We start from the raw sequence: 17,688 nt of genomic DNA on the forward strand, positions 1-17,688 counted from the left end.
ATTGGGGGGGATTAATATTTCAATCTTACCTGAGTGTCCTTGGTGAAAACCTGAAAGGGAAGGGAATCTTTCATTAGGCCTCTTAGATTGATGGGGAATAGAGAGCAGAAGCATAATATTAAATCAATATTTTATTTATAAAATAGTCAAAATGATATAGTTTTTTTATATGATTATATAGTTGTTTAACAATTTTCAGAAAAACTATTTCAGTCATTATGATGTGTGTAAAGCTTTTAAATATTACTGTTTTCAATTCTCATAGTTATTCAAAAATATATTCATTAATAACTATATTAAGTAAGGCTTGATATTTTATGGGCTTTGGCCAAATTTACATGAAATTTAATTAGAACATCCTATAAATCTGAGAAAAGAATTATTATGGAATAAATGATATTTATAAATATGAATGCAAAGTTCACATCTAAAATTTAGTTAACCTTATATGACAATATATGAAGAAATTATACATCTTGAACAAGTAAGTTTTGATCAGAATAAGAATAATTTAAAATGAGAAAATATGAAAATGTGTATTTCCAAAATAATTTTTTCCTCATTAATTAGTACCAAAGCCTCAGGTTTTCTGCCATGTCATTTCTTCACAAATTTATTTTCTTTGTTTAAAAATTATATAAAATCCTACTTTGATGACTTCTTAGTTTTTACACCTATGAGATCTCTGTATGGACAAAATTAACTTTTTTATCCTACTAATTTACCTATGTCAACTTAATTATTAGACTAGCTAAAAAACAAAAGGAGAGTGGGGGAATTTTTCTCCTTCCCCGGGAATCTCTTTTTTTTTCTAAATAATGCAGGACAAAATTGATATTACTCTTTCCTTATTTTTATTTTCCCAATTATTTTGTTGGGCTTTGGTATAATTCATTGCATTGCATTTTTTATATCTTACCCCGTTCATTGCATCTGTTTCTGTGACAACAGAAACATGCAATTATTATTATGACAATTATTCCGGTTCCAAACACAATTAAAGTTATATCTTTCCATGAAAATTTTTCTGAAAAACAAAATATAGACATGTGCAGTTAGATTAATATTCATTTTTTTGCCCCCTTTCATTGCCAAATAATCCACTTTCATTTTTCTTCTCCCATCTGTAGGAGTTTAAGAGTTGTCTCTTTGTTCAAAAAAACAAAAACATGTTTTTTAACATCAGCTATGTTTGGCCAATGAATGGTTAGTTAATTTAATTTAGTTATAGAGGACTAAATTAGGAAAGAAAACTTGTAGAGACTTTTTATGGCACCCAATCAAAACAGCAAAAGTAAATAGAATTTAAAATTTGCAGAGAGTAAAGCACAAAAATCTATAAAACATCTCAGCCATTAAAAAGAATACATTTGAATCAGTTCTAATGAGATGGATGAAACTGGAGCTGATCATACAGAGTGAAGTAAACCAGAAAGAAAAACATCAATACAGTATATTAACACATATATATGGAATTTAGAAAGATATTAACAATAACCCCGTATGTGAGACAGCAAAAGAGACACAGATGTATAGAACAGATTTTGGACTCTGTGGGAGAGGGAGAGGGTGGGATGATTTGGGAGAATGGCATTGAACCTTTTACAATATCATGCAAGAAATGAATCGCCAGTCTAGATTCGATGCAAGGTACAGGATGCTTGGGGCTGGTGCACTGGGATGACCTAGAGAGATGGTATGGGGAGGGAGGTGGGAGGGGGGGTTCAGGATGGCGAACACGTGTACACCCGTGGTGGATTCATGTTGATGTATGGGAAAACCAATACAGTATTGTAAAGTAAAATAAAATAAAAAAAATGTATGTAAATGCCAGTGGAGACAAAGAATACTAAAGAAAAATATTACTCACCTTCCTTCTCTGTTTTGATCACTGGAAAACTAAAGAAAAATATTCTGCATTTATCTAAACGTCAGAATAATTAAGAAAATTTGTGTTTGTGTTCTAGAGAGGTGAGCAGACTAATTTTCAATTTGTTTCTCATAGACTATTTCACAGATTTTGTTTCTGCCTCTTATCTCTAGCATACATACTATTATCATCCTGAATGACTACATGACTTGCATGGACAAACATCCATCACATTTGCCATTGCCGTTTACAGGTAGATTGTATTATTTTCGATTTAATGCTTTTTCATGTGAAGGTACAGTTTTTCCAATACTTTTGAAAAGACTGTTCTTTCCCCATTGCTAAAAATTAGTTGACCTTATATGCACGTGCTCATTTCTGGACCTTCCATTCTGTTTCATTGGTCTATATGTGTGTTTGCATGACAGTTCCATATTGTTTGGATTAGTATAATTTGAAATCAAGAAAGTGTAATACCTCCATTTTATTCTTGCTCTAGATTGCTATGGCTCTTTGATGTCTTCTGGTTTCATACAAATTTTAGCATTGATTTTTCTATTTCTATATAAAACGCCATTGAGATTTTAATAGGCATTTCATTGAGTCTTTGGATTACTCTGGGTAATATGACCATTTTACACTATTAATTCTTCCAATCCATGTGCATAAGATACTTTTTCCACTTATTTGTGTCTTCTTAAATTTCTTTCATCAATACTTTGTAGTTTTCAGTATATAGATATTTTATCTCCTTGGTTAAATGTATAGGATTGTTTTCTTGATTTCTTTCGATATTTTGCTGTTATTGTAATGAAATGGTACTGATTTTTGTGGTTTTTTATCTTGAAAATTTATATAATTCATTTATGAGTTCTAGAAGTTTTTTGGTGAAGTCTATGGTTTTCTATATGTAGAATATGCAATTTGGGAATAGAAACAATTTTACTTTTCCATTGTGATTTGGAGAGCTTTACCTTTTTCATGTGTAATTGCTCTTGCTAGTACTTTCATGACTATGTTGAATAAAAGGGAGAGAGTGGGCATGCTTGCCTTTTTCAGGATCTTTAAGAAGAAGCTTTTCCCTATTAATTATAATGCTAGCTGTGGGCTTTTCACATATGGCCTTTATTGTGTTTAGTTCCTTCTATATCTATTTTGTTTGGAATTTTTCTTTTTTTTTAAAGTCTGAATGGATGTGGAATTTTGTCAAATGCTTTTTCTGCATCTATTGAGGGTATCTTTTTGTTTTAAATATTACATTCTGTTATGTTGTATCACATTGATTGATCTGTATATGTAGAAACAACTTTGTATCCCAGGGGTGAATCCCAATTGGTCATAGTGTATAGCTTTATGACATGCTAGAATTTGACTGAAGATTATTATTACATCTATGTCTAAGCAGTACTAAGAGGGAGTTCATAGTTATAAAAGAAAATGAAAATGTTAGTTGCTCAGTCGGGTCCAACTCTTTGCAACCCCATGGATTGTAGCCCATCAAGCTCTTCTTGTCCTTGGGATCATCAAGGCAAGAACACTGGAGTGGGTTGCTATTCTCTTTTCCAGGGGATCTTCCCGACCCAAGGATCGAACCCTGATCTTCTGCCTTGCAGGCAAATAAAATGGAAAGAAAATGCAAGTGTTAGTCACTCAGTCGATAGTTAAAAAATACTACACTAAAAATATTTACAAATTTTAAAAAAATCAAATAATTTAATGTAAGAAAGGTAATGCCAAAGAATGCTCAAACTATCACACAATTGCACTCATCTCACATGTTAGTAAAGTAATGCTCAAAATTCTCCAAGCCAGGCTTCAGCAATATGTGAATGGTGAACTTCCAGATGTTCAAGCTGGTTTTAGAAAAGGCAGAGGAACCAGAAATCAAATTGCCAATATGCACTGGATTATGGAAAAAGCAAGAGAGTTCCAGAAAAACATCTATTTCTGCTTTATTGACTATGCCAAAACCTTTGACTGTGTGGATCACAATAAACTGTGGAAAATTCTTCAAGAGATGGGAATACCAGACCACCTGACCTGCCTCTTGAGAAATCTGTATGTAGATCAGGAAGCAACAGTTAGAACTAGACATGGAACAACAGACTGGTTCCAAATAGGAAAAGGAGTACGTCAAGGCTGTATATTGTCACCCTGCTTATTTAACTTCTATGCAGAGTACATCATGAGGAAGAGTGGGCTGGAAGAAGCACAAACTGGAATTGCCAGGAGAAATATCAATAACCTCAGATATGCAGATGACACTACCCTTATGGCAGAAAGGGAAGAGGAACTAAAAAGCTTCTTGATGAAAGTGAAAGAGGAGAGTGAAAAAGTTGGCTTAAAACTCAACATTCAGAAAACTAAGATCATGGCATCTGGCCCCATCACTTCATGGGAAATAGATGGGGAAACAGAGGAAACAGTGTCAGACTTTATTTTCTGGGGCTCCAAAATCACTGCAGATGGTGACTGCAGCCATGAAATTAAAAGATGCTTACTCCTTGGAAGGAAAGTTATGACCAACCTTGATAGCATATTAAAAAGCAGAGATATTACTTTGCCAGCTAAGGTCCGTCTAGTCAAGGCTATGGTTTTTCCTGTGGTCATGTATGGATGTGAGAGTTAGACTGTGAAGAAAGCTGAGTGCCGAAGAATTGATGCTTTTGAACTGTGGTGTTGGAAAAGACTCTTGAGAGTCCCATGGACTGCAAGGAGATCCAATCAGTCCATTCTGAAGGAGATCAGCCCTGGGATTTCTTTGGAGGGAATGATGCCAAAGCTGAAACTCCAGTACTTTGGCCACCTCATGTGAAGAGCTGACTCATTGGAAAAGACCCTGATGCTGAGAGGGATTGGGGGCAGGAGGAGAAGGGGACGACAGAGGATGAGATGGCTGCATGGCATCACTGACTCGATGGACGTGAGTTTGATTGAACTCCGGGAGTTGGTGATGGTCCTGGCGTGCTGTGATTCATGGGGTCGCAAAGAGTAGGACACTACTGAGCGGCTGAACTGAACTGAACTGAACTCCAATATTCTGGCCTAGAGAATTCCCTTGGGTCACAAAGAGTCAGACGCGACTGAGTGACTTTCACTTTCTTTCAGTTAGCCAGACAAGATTAATTAAGAAAAAGAAGAAGACTCCAATAAGTAAAATAAAAAATGAGTGAGAAGACTTTAAGCATGATGCCTGAGAAATTTTTTTAAAAAGGATACTAAGGCCTGTTTCTCATCTGTATATTCTCTTTGGGAAAAACGTCTTCTATTCAGTTCTTCTGCCCTTTCATAAATCAGGTTTTTTTTTTTTATATTGAGTTATATGAACTGTTTATTTATTTTGAATATTAACCCATTTTGGTCATATCATTTGCAAAAATTTTTTTCCATTCAGTAGGTTGTTTCCTTTTGTACAAAAACTTTTAAGCTTATTTAGGTTCCATTTGTTTATTTATTTTTTTGTTTCCCTTGCTTGAGGAGAAAGTTCTAAAAAATATTGCTAAGACATATCAAAGAGTGTACTGTCTATGTATTCTTCTGGAGTTTTATGGTTTTTGGTCTTACATTAAGGTCTTTAATCTGTTTTGAATATATTTTTGTATATATAGTGTGAGAAAATGTTCTAATTTCATCCTTTTATATGCTGCTGTCCAGTTTTCCCAGCACCAAACTTTCAACTATAAGATGATTAACTACTAAATAATAAACAACCTGACAGAGGTAATTAACACTGCTTTACATTATAGATGAACATTGTTAAGAGAATAAATCTTAAGAGGTCTCATCACAAGGAATTTTTTCTACTTTATGAATATGCATTTATATGAGATGAGGATGTTTATTAAAATTATTATGATAATCACTTCATGATAAATGAAAGGCAAAAGATGCCATATGCCTTAAACTTATACAGTGCTATTACATCTTAATAAATGTGAAAGAAAAAAAAATTACTGTGGATTTAAAAAAGAATTCATACAGATTAGTCTTAATTCTGCCTGAGTAATTCCATCAGTTGACTACTGATCTAACTAGATAGTTCATTATGTATTTGAAAGTAAAATAATTGCTACATCTCACAAAGCTTTCCTTTCCCTAAGTCTTTTACTTATTTAATCATTCTTTCTCCATTAGAGTTTGTGGACGCTGCAGATTCTGGAAAATATAATCTGATGTCTTTAGCATTGTTGATCCCAGAGTTAACACAGATTTTATGTGACCACTGAATGATGATGCTGGGAAAGACTGAAGGCAGGAGGAGAAGGGGACAACAGAGGATGAGATGGTTGGATGGCATCACTGACTCAATGGACATGAGTTTGAGTAAACTCCGGGAGTTGGTGATGAACAGGGAGGCCTGGCATGCTGCAGTCCATGAGGTCGCAGAGAGTAGGACACGACTGAGAGACTGAACTGAACTGAATGATGAAATGATAGAGCGAGTTTATCAGATATGGTCCATGGAAATTACTTTCTTCAGATACATTAAGACACTGTTCACATCTTTTCTTGGCAACATGCAGAAGTCTAGTATTATAAATACCACTTCACTCATTTTTCAAACTTACCACTTCCTCCAGGCTGCTGAGAGATGCCTTGATAAGACAAAGCTAGCATGCCGGTTAGAAGAGCAGCTGAAGTGATATGGAATAATTTAATCATAATGTAAGATGTGAAAAATGGAAACCCAGAGATTTCTTTGTTGACTCCTATATAGAAAACAAAGTTTTTCTTTGCTTCTTTCCTGTAAACAAACAAAAATCAGAACTCAGGTCCATTTTCCTCAGGAAAGCTGACCTCCAGCATCCCCTGGGGAGTCAAGGGAAGATTACTGTCTGGGTTGATCCAAGGTGGGAAATCAAGGAGGGGTTGAGATGAGGAGGAGCTTCTCTCCTGGGTCCTGTGCTGTGAGTGAGGTAGCCTCATCCAACAGCACCAGCACATGGGAGTGAGGGACGCTCCACCTGACCACAGACCTGCTCTCATTCTCATCTTCCTTCCCAAAGGAGGTATGAGAAGCTGGAAGGTGTTGGAAAGATTTCAGACCTTTAGAAGAAGGTTTGCCTGAATGAATTCTTGCATTGGTTTTGGGTGAATGATTGAGTTCAGGCGAGGGAGTGCAGGTGAAAAGAGACTCACCTTGTTCTCATCTGACAAAGAATAAACGTCTCTGCTCACTAGACAGTGATGGAAAGAAAACCAAGGGATGTAGAGATAATGCAAGTAACATGCAGAGGATCTAGAACCAACTAGGATAGAACTAGATAAATTCAGGACCAGAGACAGCAAGATAAAAGCCTAATATCTAAGGTTGGAGAAGATTACAGCTTTTCTAGAAGAGTCCTCAAGGTTTTCCAACTAGAACAAAGATGGACAAATCATGAGAGTTGAAGATGCTAAATTTATTTTGCTTAGATTCTTTGCTGTCTCTATTGACCTTTCTCAGATACTTCATACACACACACACACACACACACACACACACACACACACAAACACTCTCTCTCTCTTTCTCTCTCTCTCTCTCTCTCTCTCTCTCTTCAACACTACACTTTTCCTACATGATAAAAGTTTCTTTTTACACTTACCTGGCTTAATCAGTTTCTTAGCATACACTGGGCATCTCTCTTCTCCTTTTAAGCCTTCTCTGAAATACTGACGCCCTAGAAGCATCAGTTAGACCACTCACTTGTTTCCCTTCTATGTACTCCAACCAACAGGGACATAAGTGTAGCACAAGGAAAGGGGATAGCTGGGAGGGGACTTTAGACTGCACTCTGCTCTTTTCCATTCATGTGACCATAATAAAAACCTCACACGACAATAAAGCCAAGTATTTAATGAACATGTACAGACTGCCTTTCCCCCTGCTTTTATTACTTTTATTATTATTTTAAAGATCATAGCATATAGTGTGTGTATGTGTGTGTTAATTGCTTAGTCGTATCCAACTCTTTGCAACCCCATAGACTGCAGCCCACCAGGCCCCTCCATCCATGGGATTCTCCAGGCAAGAACACTGGAGTGGGTTGCCATTTCCTTCTCCAAAAGGAACTATAGAAAGAAAGAAAGTGAAATTGCTCAGTCGTGTCCGACCCTTTGCGACACCATGGAATATAGCCTACCAGGCTCCTCCATTCATGGACTTTTCCAGGCAAGAGTACTGGAGTGGGTTGCCATTTCCTTCTCCTAGCATATAGTAGAGACTTTAAATGATACTTTCTCACACCAGGGTCCCAGATTTGTGTATTTACCTAGATCAGAGAGAGGGATGTGTATATATGCTACCTCTACAAGTTTTTGCAGTCTTAGCCTTATTAATCCTACAGTTTATGGAAAATCTATCCAGGATGTTGAGAATAGCTGATTTCTACATCTCCAGCCCCATAAATATTTCTAGCCCATTCATTCAAAAAACGGATGCAGATATTTACATTCATCAGGAGTTCATCTTCTCTAGGATATTCCCATGAATTACATATTATCAGCCCATAAAATTAATTAGAATTCTAATGATTGCTCTAGACAAGAACACATCTTTCATGTGTTGTTGGATCATTTGCATTCAGTTTAATCAATTAGGACAAAAACTAAATGCTAGGGATCATCAGCTGGATTTACAAGATGTCTCCTGGTTTCTTGCATTTGATCCCTGATAGACAAGTGTAACTGATTCTCAAGGTTCTCAGGTCCCACGCTGATGTCAACATGATGCATTTCTTTGGCCTTGGAGGTATTTACACCTGGTCTGAGAATGCTGTACATGGTCCTGCCTCTCACGTGGCAATTTGGGTGACTTAGTGCAACAAATTCTCAAACCTATCCCATCCTGCTGTTAATCTAGAGAATATATACACACAGAAACCTTTGTAGATGAGAAATGCTGATTGATGCTATTTGGAGGATGTTCTTTTAGATTAATGGGCAAGATTAAGAACAGATTTCGGTGGTCTTAAATGCATAAGGGACATCAGAAAGGCAAATGCCTCCTTAAACCTCTCCCCTGCTTTGGAGAATTTCAGGGACTTGAAGGACATAATGGCCTACAACTGTGTAGCACCTGTATGGCCTGCAACTGTGTAGCACCTGTGGATAACTCATCTCTCTGAGTCTACCCAGTAATCACTAATAACTCTCTTTTTACTGGACAAATTCTTAATTCTATGATTAATGACAAACAAAAAAGTTAAATAGCAAAAATCTAAGGCAAAATGTAACAGCCAAGTTCTACCATAAAAATTCCATTAAAAATATCAGGAACTTATATGAAGTAAACCCACTCTCGGACTTCCCAGGTGGTGCTAGTAGTAAAGAACCCATGTGTCAATGTAGGTAGACATTAGAGCTATGGGTTCGATCCCTGGGTGGGGAAGATCCCCTGGAGGAGGGCACGGCAACCCACTCCAGTATTCTTGCCAAGAGTATCTCATGGACAGAGGAGTGTGGCAGGTTGCAGTTCATAGGGTTGCATCGAGTCGGACACAACTGAAGTGACGTAGCATGCTCACAAACCCACTATTATTCTAATGGTCAGATGAGAGAGTTTGCTTACTGCTGATAGAGGAATGGGGTTGGTTTCTCTACCACTTAACTTTATGGAGGGCTCCAAAAAGGAAAAAATGATAAAGACATTTCTGAGATTTTTTGCTTTAAATCCTGGTTTCCCTTGGTAAAGATAACTGCTTATGCTTCCCTGATTTAAGACTGTGTCTTGTGCTTACGTATAAATGTCCTGTCTGTGTAATTTCCCTATTTTAGTTTTTGGCATTTCTGCTGAAATATATATATATATATATATATATATATATATATATATATATATATATATATATTCATTCTCCAGTTACATAGTAGCTCATGAAAACTTATTTCCAGTAGTAGAATTCAATCAATATCAAATCAAGGGACTACAATTTGTCTCTCCTAATGCTCAGGACACACTTTCCTTGATTGCAAGCTTTAAAAAATGTTGTTACTTTATACTGACCTGCACAATGTGAAACTGGGTTAAAATCTAGTAAATACATTTACAACAAATGAGCAGTTGAATGAATGAATTTCCTAGGTCCTTATTTTTACTGTCTATACCATTCTATTGCATTTTCAAAGAAAGTCATATAGAATAATCTGTCTGTACCATTCTATTGTATTTTCAGAGTAAGTCATATAGAATAATCTTCAAATTGTTTACCCCCAAGGTTTGTTGATTTTCTTATCTCTGTTTGCCCTTTATGTACTCTCTACTGAGTGTAATAAGTGCCTCTCTCTCTCTCTCTCTTTTTTCTTCCATTTTGGTATATTGTTGATCTTTAAATGTTTTACTTTAGATAATGAGAAATCAAGTCTTATAAGATTTTATTGCCTACATGATAATGATTGCAATAATAACTCAGCAACAACTGATGAGTTAACAAAGATATCTGGGATGTATCTGATTGACCTTTGTCCATAAGGGAGAGGGTAGATATAGTTTTACTGCTGAGAAAGTAACTTGATAAGAAACTTTACATGTTTCCTTTTTTAAAAACCGAGAAGATCTTCCAGGTTCAAAAACATATTGGGACATTTCAGAGGCAAAATCCTGACAGAAATGGTGCACAGGAGCAATTAGAGAGAAGATTTGAAAAGATTTTAACAACTGAATGTGATACGGGTCAAAGGAGCTTTTGAGAAAGCAAGAACAAATTATCTGGAGGGAGCTGACAGGATCTTGGAAGATTATTTCTATACCAAGATATAATGATGGCTGTGAAGGTTGTTGGTACTGCATATATAGGGGAATGACTCTGGGCTCAGCCTGGGGGTTGTTATAAATAGATATAAACTTCATGGGACTTGGCAGTGTTTGAGCTCCCCACTTGAAAAAGCCAAATGGTGACAAAGCAAAAGCATAACTAAGTAAGAGGCAAAAATGCAACTGGAACCATTTTTATGATTTACCTGTACAGACAATTCCAGTTTCTCATACTTGTTCATTGTCCTAAGCACTCAGAGCTGCCCCTTTCCCAGAGCCTGCTGTCCCCTCTGCTTTCATCATATTTCTCCCAGTTTTTGAGAGTCTTGGCCTTCAGAAGCATTCACTTTCCATGGATCTAACCTTGTATAGATTACTTTGCTGCTGCTACTGCTAAGTCGCTTCAGTCGTGTTCGACTCTGTGCGACCCCCATAGACGGCAGCCCACCAGGCTCCCCCATCCCTGGGATTCTCCAGGCAAGAACACGGGAGTGGGTTGGCATTTCCTTCTCCAATACATGAAAGTGAAAAGTGAAAGTGAAGTCTCTCAGTCGTTTCTGACTCTTAGCCACACCATGAACTGCAGCCTACCAGGCTCCTCCGTCCCTGGGATTCTCCAGGCAAGAATACTGCAGTGGGTTGTCATTTCCTTCTCCAATGCATGAAAGTGAAAAGTGAAAGTGAAGTCGCTCAGTTGTGTCTGACTCCTAGCGACCCCATGGACTGCAGCCTACCAGGCCCCTCCGTTCATGGGATTTTCCAGGCAAGATTCTAGATTACTTTAGTCAATTTATAACTGTAGCCTAATTGAGTACTTTGACTTCCTTGTTGACTCAGTGGTAAAAGTTTGCCTGCCAAGCAGGAGACGTGGGTTCAGTCCCTGGGTCAGGAAGATCTCCTGGAGAAGGAAATGGCCACCCACTCCAATATTCTTGCCTGCGAAATGTGTGGACAGAGGAGCCTGGAGGGCTACAGTCCATGGGGTAGCAAAAGATTCGGACACAACGTAGTGATTAAACAACAACAATTGTCTACTCTAACCATGATTTGGTGGTAATGTTCTTCTGCCTTGAAGATCTTTTCTATCATCCAGAACTGGATCTCTGTTTGCCAAGGACTAGATTCTGTCCTTCCTATACCAACTATCTACCTGTTTTGGTTTCTGCTTCCTGGGCATGTCCATCAGACTCTCTGTAGATTTTTCTGCTTTGTCCTCATGAAGGGCCTTCCTTGATGTTGGCTACTTGTGTAGCTATCCCTGCTATTATTTGAGACCTTCCTGCCTTGATGGACTCCTTCATCTTTGCTGCTGGAACTGAGTCTAATATCTGCCTCATGTTCACCACCTATCTCAGTGTGTCTAGTTTCTCTAGCCTTCCTGTCTTCCTTGTCCAGCTGCCACCCAAACTCTAGTGCTGGAATTAGAAAGGGCAGGTTAATGAAATGTAAATAAGAAGATGATGTTGGTGGGCTACTGGGGCTTTCCTGACTCCACAACAAGTGTTTTTGTGTGTGTGAGTGTGTGTGTGGTTTTAGAGAAGTTCTCATAATTCTGTGGACCAGGGACCTTGTAAAATATGATAAATGATTTCGTTGGTATAGTATATAATGGTAAAGAACATTCAGAGTGTAAGTGTTCAAGGTCATTAAGCATTAGAATTTGCAGAGTAAAGCTTTCAGAACCCAGAGTGTGCAGACTGATCTGAAGTTAAAGAGAAAGATCTCTTGGAGAAGGGAATGGCTACCCATTCCAGTATTCCTGGGACTTTCCTGGTGGCTCAGAGAGTAAAGAATCTGCCTGCAATGTGGGAAATGTGAGTTTGATCCCTGGATGGGGAAGATTCCCTGGAGATGAGATTGGATACCCATGCCAGTATTCTTGCTTGGAGAATTCCATGGACAGAGGAGCATGGATGACCACAGTCCACAGGGTCACAAAGAGTCAGATAGGGCTGAGTGACTAACACTTTCACTTTTGAAAAGAAAAGGAATACCCAGGCTTCCAAGGGTCTAGTAACTTATAAGTGTAGGTTCAGATCTAGGTGACACAGGCAGTCTATTCCAAAGTCTAAGAGGCAGTGGAAGGTGCAGATTTGGCCAGTGGCCAAAGCTCAGGTGAACTATTGGGAAAAAGTTTCAACAGTGATTGGCACTGGCCACACTTGCCCTCTGTGACAGCCTGCACTCTGTCTGTGGCATATGTTTCTAAATAAATCCACTTCTTACTTCTAAAAGAGACACACTTTATCTCTCACTGAATTCTTTCTGCATTGAGCCATCAAGAACCTGAGCTTCATTAGGTCCTAAAAGCAGCCCATAGCTGATATGGCCTGAAGAAATATGTGGAAGAGGATGTCAAAAGTCTCAGAAATACAGCTTCTCCGTGGGCAGTTATTTCATTTAATGAAGCTATTTTTCAGAGCTGACATGGGCTTCCCTGGTGGTTCAGTGATCAGGAATTCACCTGCCAAAGCAGGAAGCACAGGTTTGATCCCTGATCCTAGAGAATCCAGCATGCCACAGAGCAAATAAGCCCATGTGCAGAACTATTGAACCTGTGCTCTAGAGCTCAGGGCCTGCGACTACTGAAACCTGTGCACCCTAGAGCCCATGCTCCTCAACAAGGGAATCCTGCACTCTGCAACTAGAGGGTGGTCCCTGCTCACCATTAAGTAGAGAAAAGCACACACACCAACGAAGACCCAGCATAGCCAAAAATAAATAAATAAATAAATAAAAATTTAAAAGTTGTTGGGATTTAGGGCTCAGTTGAGGGAATTTCTGTGCAGAAAATATGTTCAGTTCAATTCAGTTTCTAAGTTGTGTCCAACTCTTTGTGACCCCATGGACTGCAGCACACGAGGCTTCCCTGTCCATCACCAGCTCCTGAAGTCTAGTTAAACTCATGTCCATTGCATCAGTGATGCCATCCAACCATCTCATCCTCTGTCATTCCCTTTCCCCCCTGTTTCAGTCTTTCCCAAAATCAGGGTTTTTTCCAGTGAGTCAGTTCTTCGCATCAGGTGGCCAAAGTATTGGAGTTTCAGCTTCAGCATCAGTCCTTCCAATGAATATCAGGACTGATTTCCTTTAGGATTGACTGATTGGATTTTCTTGCAGTCCAAGGGACTCTCAAGAGTCTTCTCCAACACCACAGTTCAAAAGCATTAATTCTTCAGTGCTCAGCTTTCTTTATAGTCTAACTCTCACATCTACACATGACTACTGGAAAAACCATAGCCTTGGCTAGACGGATCTTTGTTGGCAAAGTAATGTCTCTGCTTTTTAATATGGAGAGGCATAGCTTTTCTTTCAAGGAGCAAGCATCTTTTAATTTCATGGCTGCAGTCACCATCTGCAGTGATTTTGGAGCCCCCCAAATAAAGTCTGTCACTGTTTCCATTGTTTCCCCAGCTATTTGCCATGAAGTGATGGGACTGAATACCAGAATCTTAGTTTTCTGAATGTTGAATTTTTTTTTTTTTGTCTTAAAGTGAGTATTATTTTATTTTATGTTTTTTTTAATTTTATTTTTTTTTAATTTTAAAATCTTTAATTCTTACATGTGTTCCCAAACATGAACCCCCCTCCCACCTCCCTCCCCATAACATCTCTGTGGGTCATCCCAGTGCACCAGCCCCAAGCATGCTGTATCCTGCGTCAGACATAGACTGGCGATTCAATTCTTACATGATAGTATACATGATAGAATGCCATTCTCCCAAATCATCCCACCCTCTCCCTCTCCCTCTGAGTCCAAAAGTCCGTTATACACAGCTGTGTCTTTTTTCCTGTCTTGCATACAGGGTCGTCATTGCCATCTTTCTAAATTCCATATATATGTGTTAATATACTGTATTGGTGTTTTTCTTTCTGGCTTACTTCACTCTGTATAATCGGCTCCAGTTTCATCCATCTCATCAGAACTGAATGAAATGAATTCTTTTTAACGGCTGAGTAATACTCCATTGTGTATATGTACCAAGCTTTCTTATCCATTCATCTGCTGATGGACATCTAGGTTGTTTCCATGTCCTGGCTATTATAAACAGTGCTGCGATGAACATTGGGGTACATGTGTCTCTTTCAATTCTGGTTTCCTCGGTGTGTATGCCCAGCAGTGGGATTGCTCGGTCATAAGGTAGCTCTATTTGCAATTTTTTAAGGAATCTCCACACTGTTCTCCATAGTGGCTGTACTAGTTTGCATTCCCACCAACAGTGGAGGAGGGTTCCCTTTTCTCCACACCCTCTCCAGCATTTATTGCTTGTAGACTTTTGGATCGCTACCATTCTGACTGGTGTGAAATGGTACCTCACTGTGGTCTTGATTTGCATTTCTCAGATAATGAGTGATTTTGAGCATCTTTTCATGTGTTTCTTAGCCATGTGTATGTCTTCTTTGGAGAAATGTCTATTTAGTTCTTTGGCTCATTTTTTGATTGGGTCATTTATTTTTCTGGAATTGAGCTGCATGAGTTGCTTGTATATTTTTGAGATTTGTTGTTTGTCAGTCGCTTCATTTGCTATTATGTTTTTCCCATTCCGAAGGCTGTCTTTCCTTTGCTTATAGTTTCCTTGGTTGTGCAGAGGCTTTTAATTTTAACTATATCCCATTTGTTTCTTTTTGCTTTTATTTCCAGTATTCTGAAAGGTGGGTCATAGAGGATCCTGCTGTAATTTATGACGGAGAGTGTTTTGCCTATGTTCTCCTCTACGAGTTTTATAGCTTCTGGTCTTATGTTTAGATCTTTAATCCATTTTGAGTTTGTTTTTTTGTATGGTGTTAGAAAGTGTTCTAGTTTCATTCTTTTACAAGCGGTTTGTGGAGCAGCTGGAAGGCTTTGAGCAAATACTGAAAATGTATTTACTCCACTCATGACGAAGGTTGGGAGCTTAAACAAACATAATGGAGGGTTATGAGCATTCATCGAGTGCCTGAGGCTGGGAACGGATGACGAAGTGTCAATATGCCCGGCCTTGAAGCATTCAAAGGCTTCCTTATGACCATCTGTTTCCTGGGAGCAAGGGCTGTTGTTTCATGATAAGACTCCCTTTCGAGTTTTGCCAAAGTCATGTTATATCTTAGGGGGTGGGAACTGTATTTTATGCTTGAGTGCTTTGATGTTCATCTGGAATGGCTACGTGCAAGTCTGTCTTATGCTCTATTCCCTGAGAATTACAAAACTGCACAGCTGGATAATAAACTTTGTCAGTCCACTAGAGGCTGTCCCTGAGTGTTCCTTTCAGAGCGCGGATCTCCAAGCCTTACAGTGGTTGACCATTTTTCCCAGCACCACTTGAGGCCACCATCACCCTAATACCAAAACCTGACAAAGATGCCACAAAAAAAGAAAACTACTGGCCAATATCACTGATGAACATAGATGCAAAAATCCTTAACAAAATTCTATCATACACCATGACCAAGTGGGCTTTATCCCAGGGATGCAAGGATTCTTCAATATCTGCAAATTGATCAATGTAATTCACCACATTAGCAAATTGAAAAATAAAAGCAATATGATTATCTCAATAGAGTATCCTTTTTAATAATTTAATTAAACTCTTTAGCAATAACAACAAGGAACTATCTCAGAAGTGAGTTGTAATCACAGACCTTAATTAACAAAATTAGAACTTAATATTAAGTGAAACACAATTTTTTTTTGTCATTGTGAAGGCATTAACTGTGTAGCCAGGGAAAGTTTTAACCCATTAAATAAAAATCAGGTTTGTCAGGGAGCGCAGAAAAGCCAACCGGTTGTCTTGGATTTCCCATAGCCCTGACTCTTTGATTGACAGCTATTGTTCATCCATTTTTAATTCCCTGATCTGGGAGCAGACTATGCCATGTTTTAAGGACATCAGGATAGCAAAAGTCTAACCATGAGGGTTATTTTTGTAGAAGCAGAATGAGCTTTGTCTACATGTACCATAATCTTGAAATAATGCTTATTTACTTTACCAAAGTAACAAAAGATTTAAAAAACAAATATAAATCACTTAAAGGCAAAAATTCAAAATCTGTTATCGGAAGGTTCATTCTAAGAAAACTTTGTTCTCTTCACACTGAGAGAAGACTAAATTCCAGTCTGATACCAGCTTACCAGATAACAAACAAGCAAAATCTGTTTATTGGTTAACCTTAGAAAGGTCTTTTCCATACATCTTGAAATAGCAATATTTTTGCAAAAGTGTCAGAATGAAACCATAGAAGGCATGTTTAAAATCTGATTAAATTGCAATTGACAAAGTAACCTGGTCATTGCTGTGACTGGTAACACTTCACTATGTTGACTAGAATTATAACTGACAACATTTTACCAGGACATATCAGATTTTCATGAATTTAACATAATTTCTAAGATATCTGTATGAGTAACATCAACCATACGATATAACCTGAGAAGATTCATCACTCTTCTAACAATACTTGCCGTGTAATTTAACATGTCAAATGAACTCTCTTTGGGATGTCTCAGGGGCCCTCTGAAGCATCCCAAAGTTAGCTAGAAGTCAAGTTATTTAGGAAGTTTTGTCAATAAATATCAAAAGGATTTATACCAGTCAGGTAGGATCATATAAGTCACTGTGAAACATAGTCATTTGCTTAGCCAAAGTTAACAAAAGATTTCAAAGGTAAACATAGAACAGATCACTTCAGAGGTAAAGGAACTTAAAATCTATTATCAAAGGCAGTTCAACATCTCAAGAACACTTGTATTATGTGCAAAACTCTTTTCTGGGTGTCCACTATTCATGAAACCTCCTTATCACTTTCTGTACCCATTCCTTTTTTCTCCTCTCCTGAAACAGCCACCTGTACATCAGAACTACTTTTTTTCTTTTCCCTTCATAAAATGCAGTTTCATCCCTCATACCTTCTTTATTAACAAAATATACATCCTGCTTGCCTTAAGCAACCAAAACCTGACCTTTATATTAGCATTCTATAGATTGGTGAACATAAAATTTAGAAATGATCATTTCTAAAAAAAATTTGGATTCATGTCAATGTATGGCAAAACCAATACAGTATTATAAAGTAAAATAAAGTAAAAATAAAAAGTTAAATAATTTGC

The sequence above is a fragment of the Budorcas taxicolor genome, chromosome 11, assembly GCF_023091745.1.
Source record: "Budorcas taxicolor isolate Tak-1 chromosome 11, Takin1.1, whole genome shotgun sequence".
NCBI lineage: Eukaryota > Metazoa > Chordata > Mammalia > Artiodactyla > Bovidae > Budorcas > Budorcas taxicolor.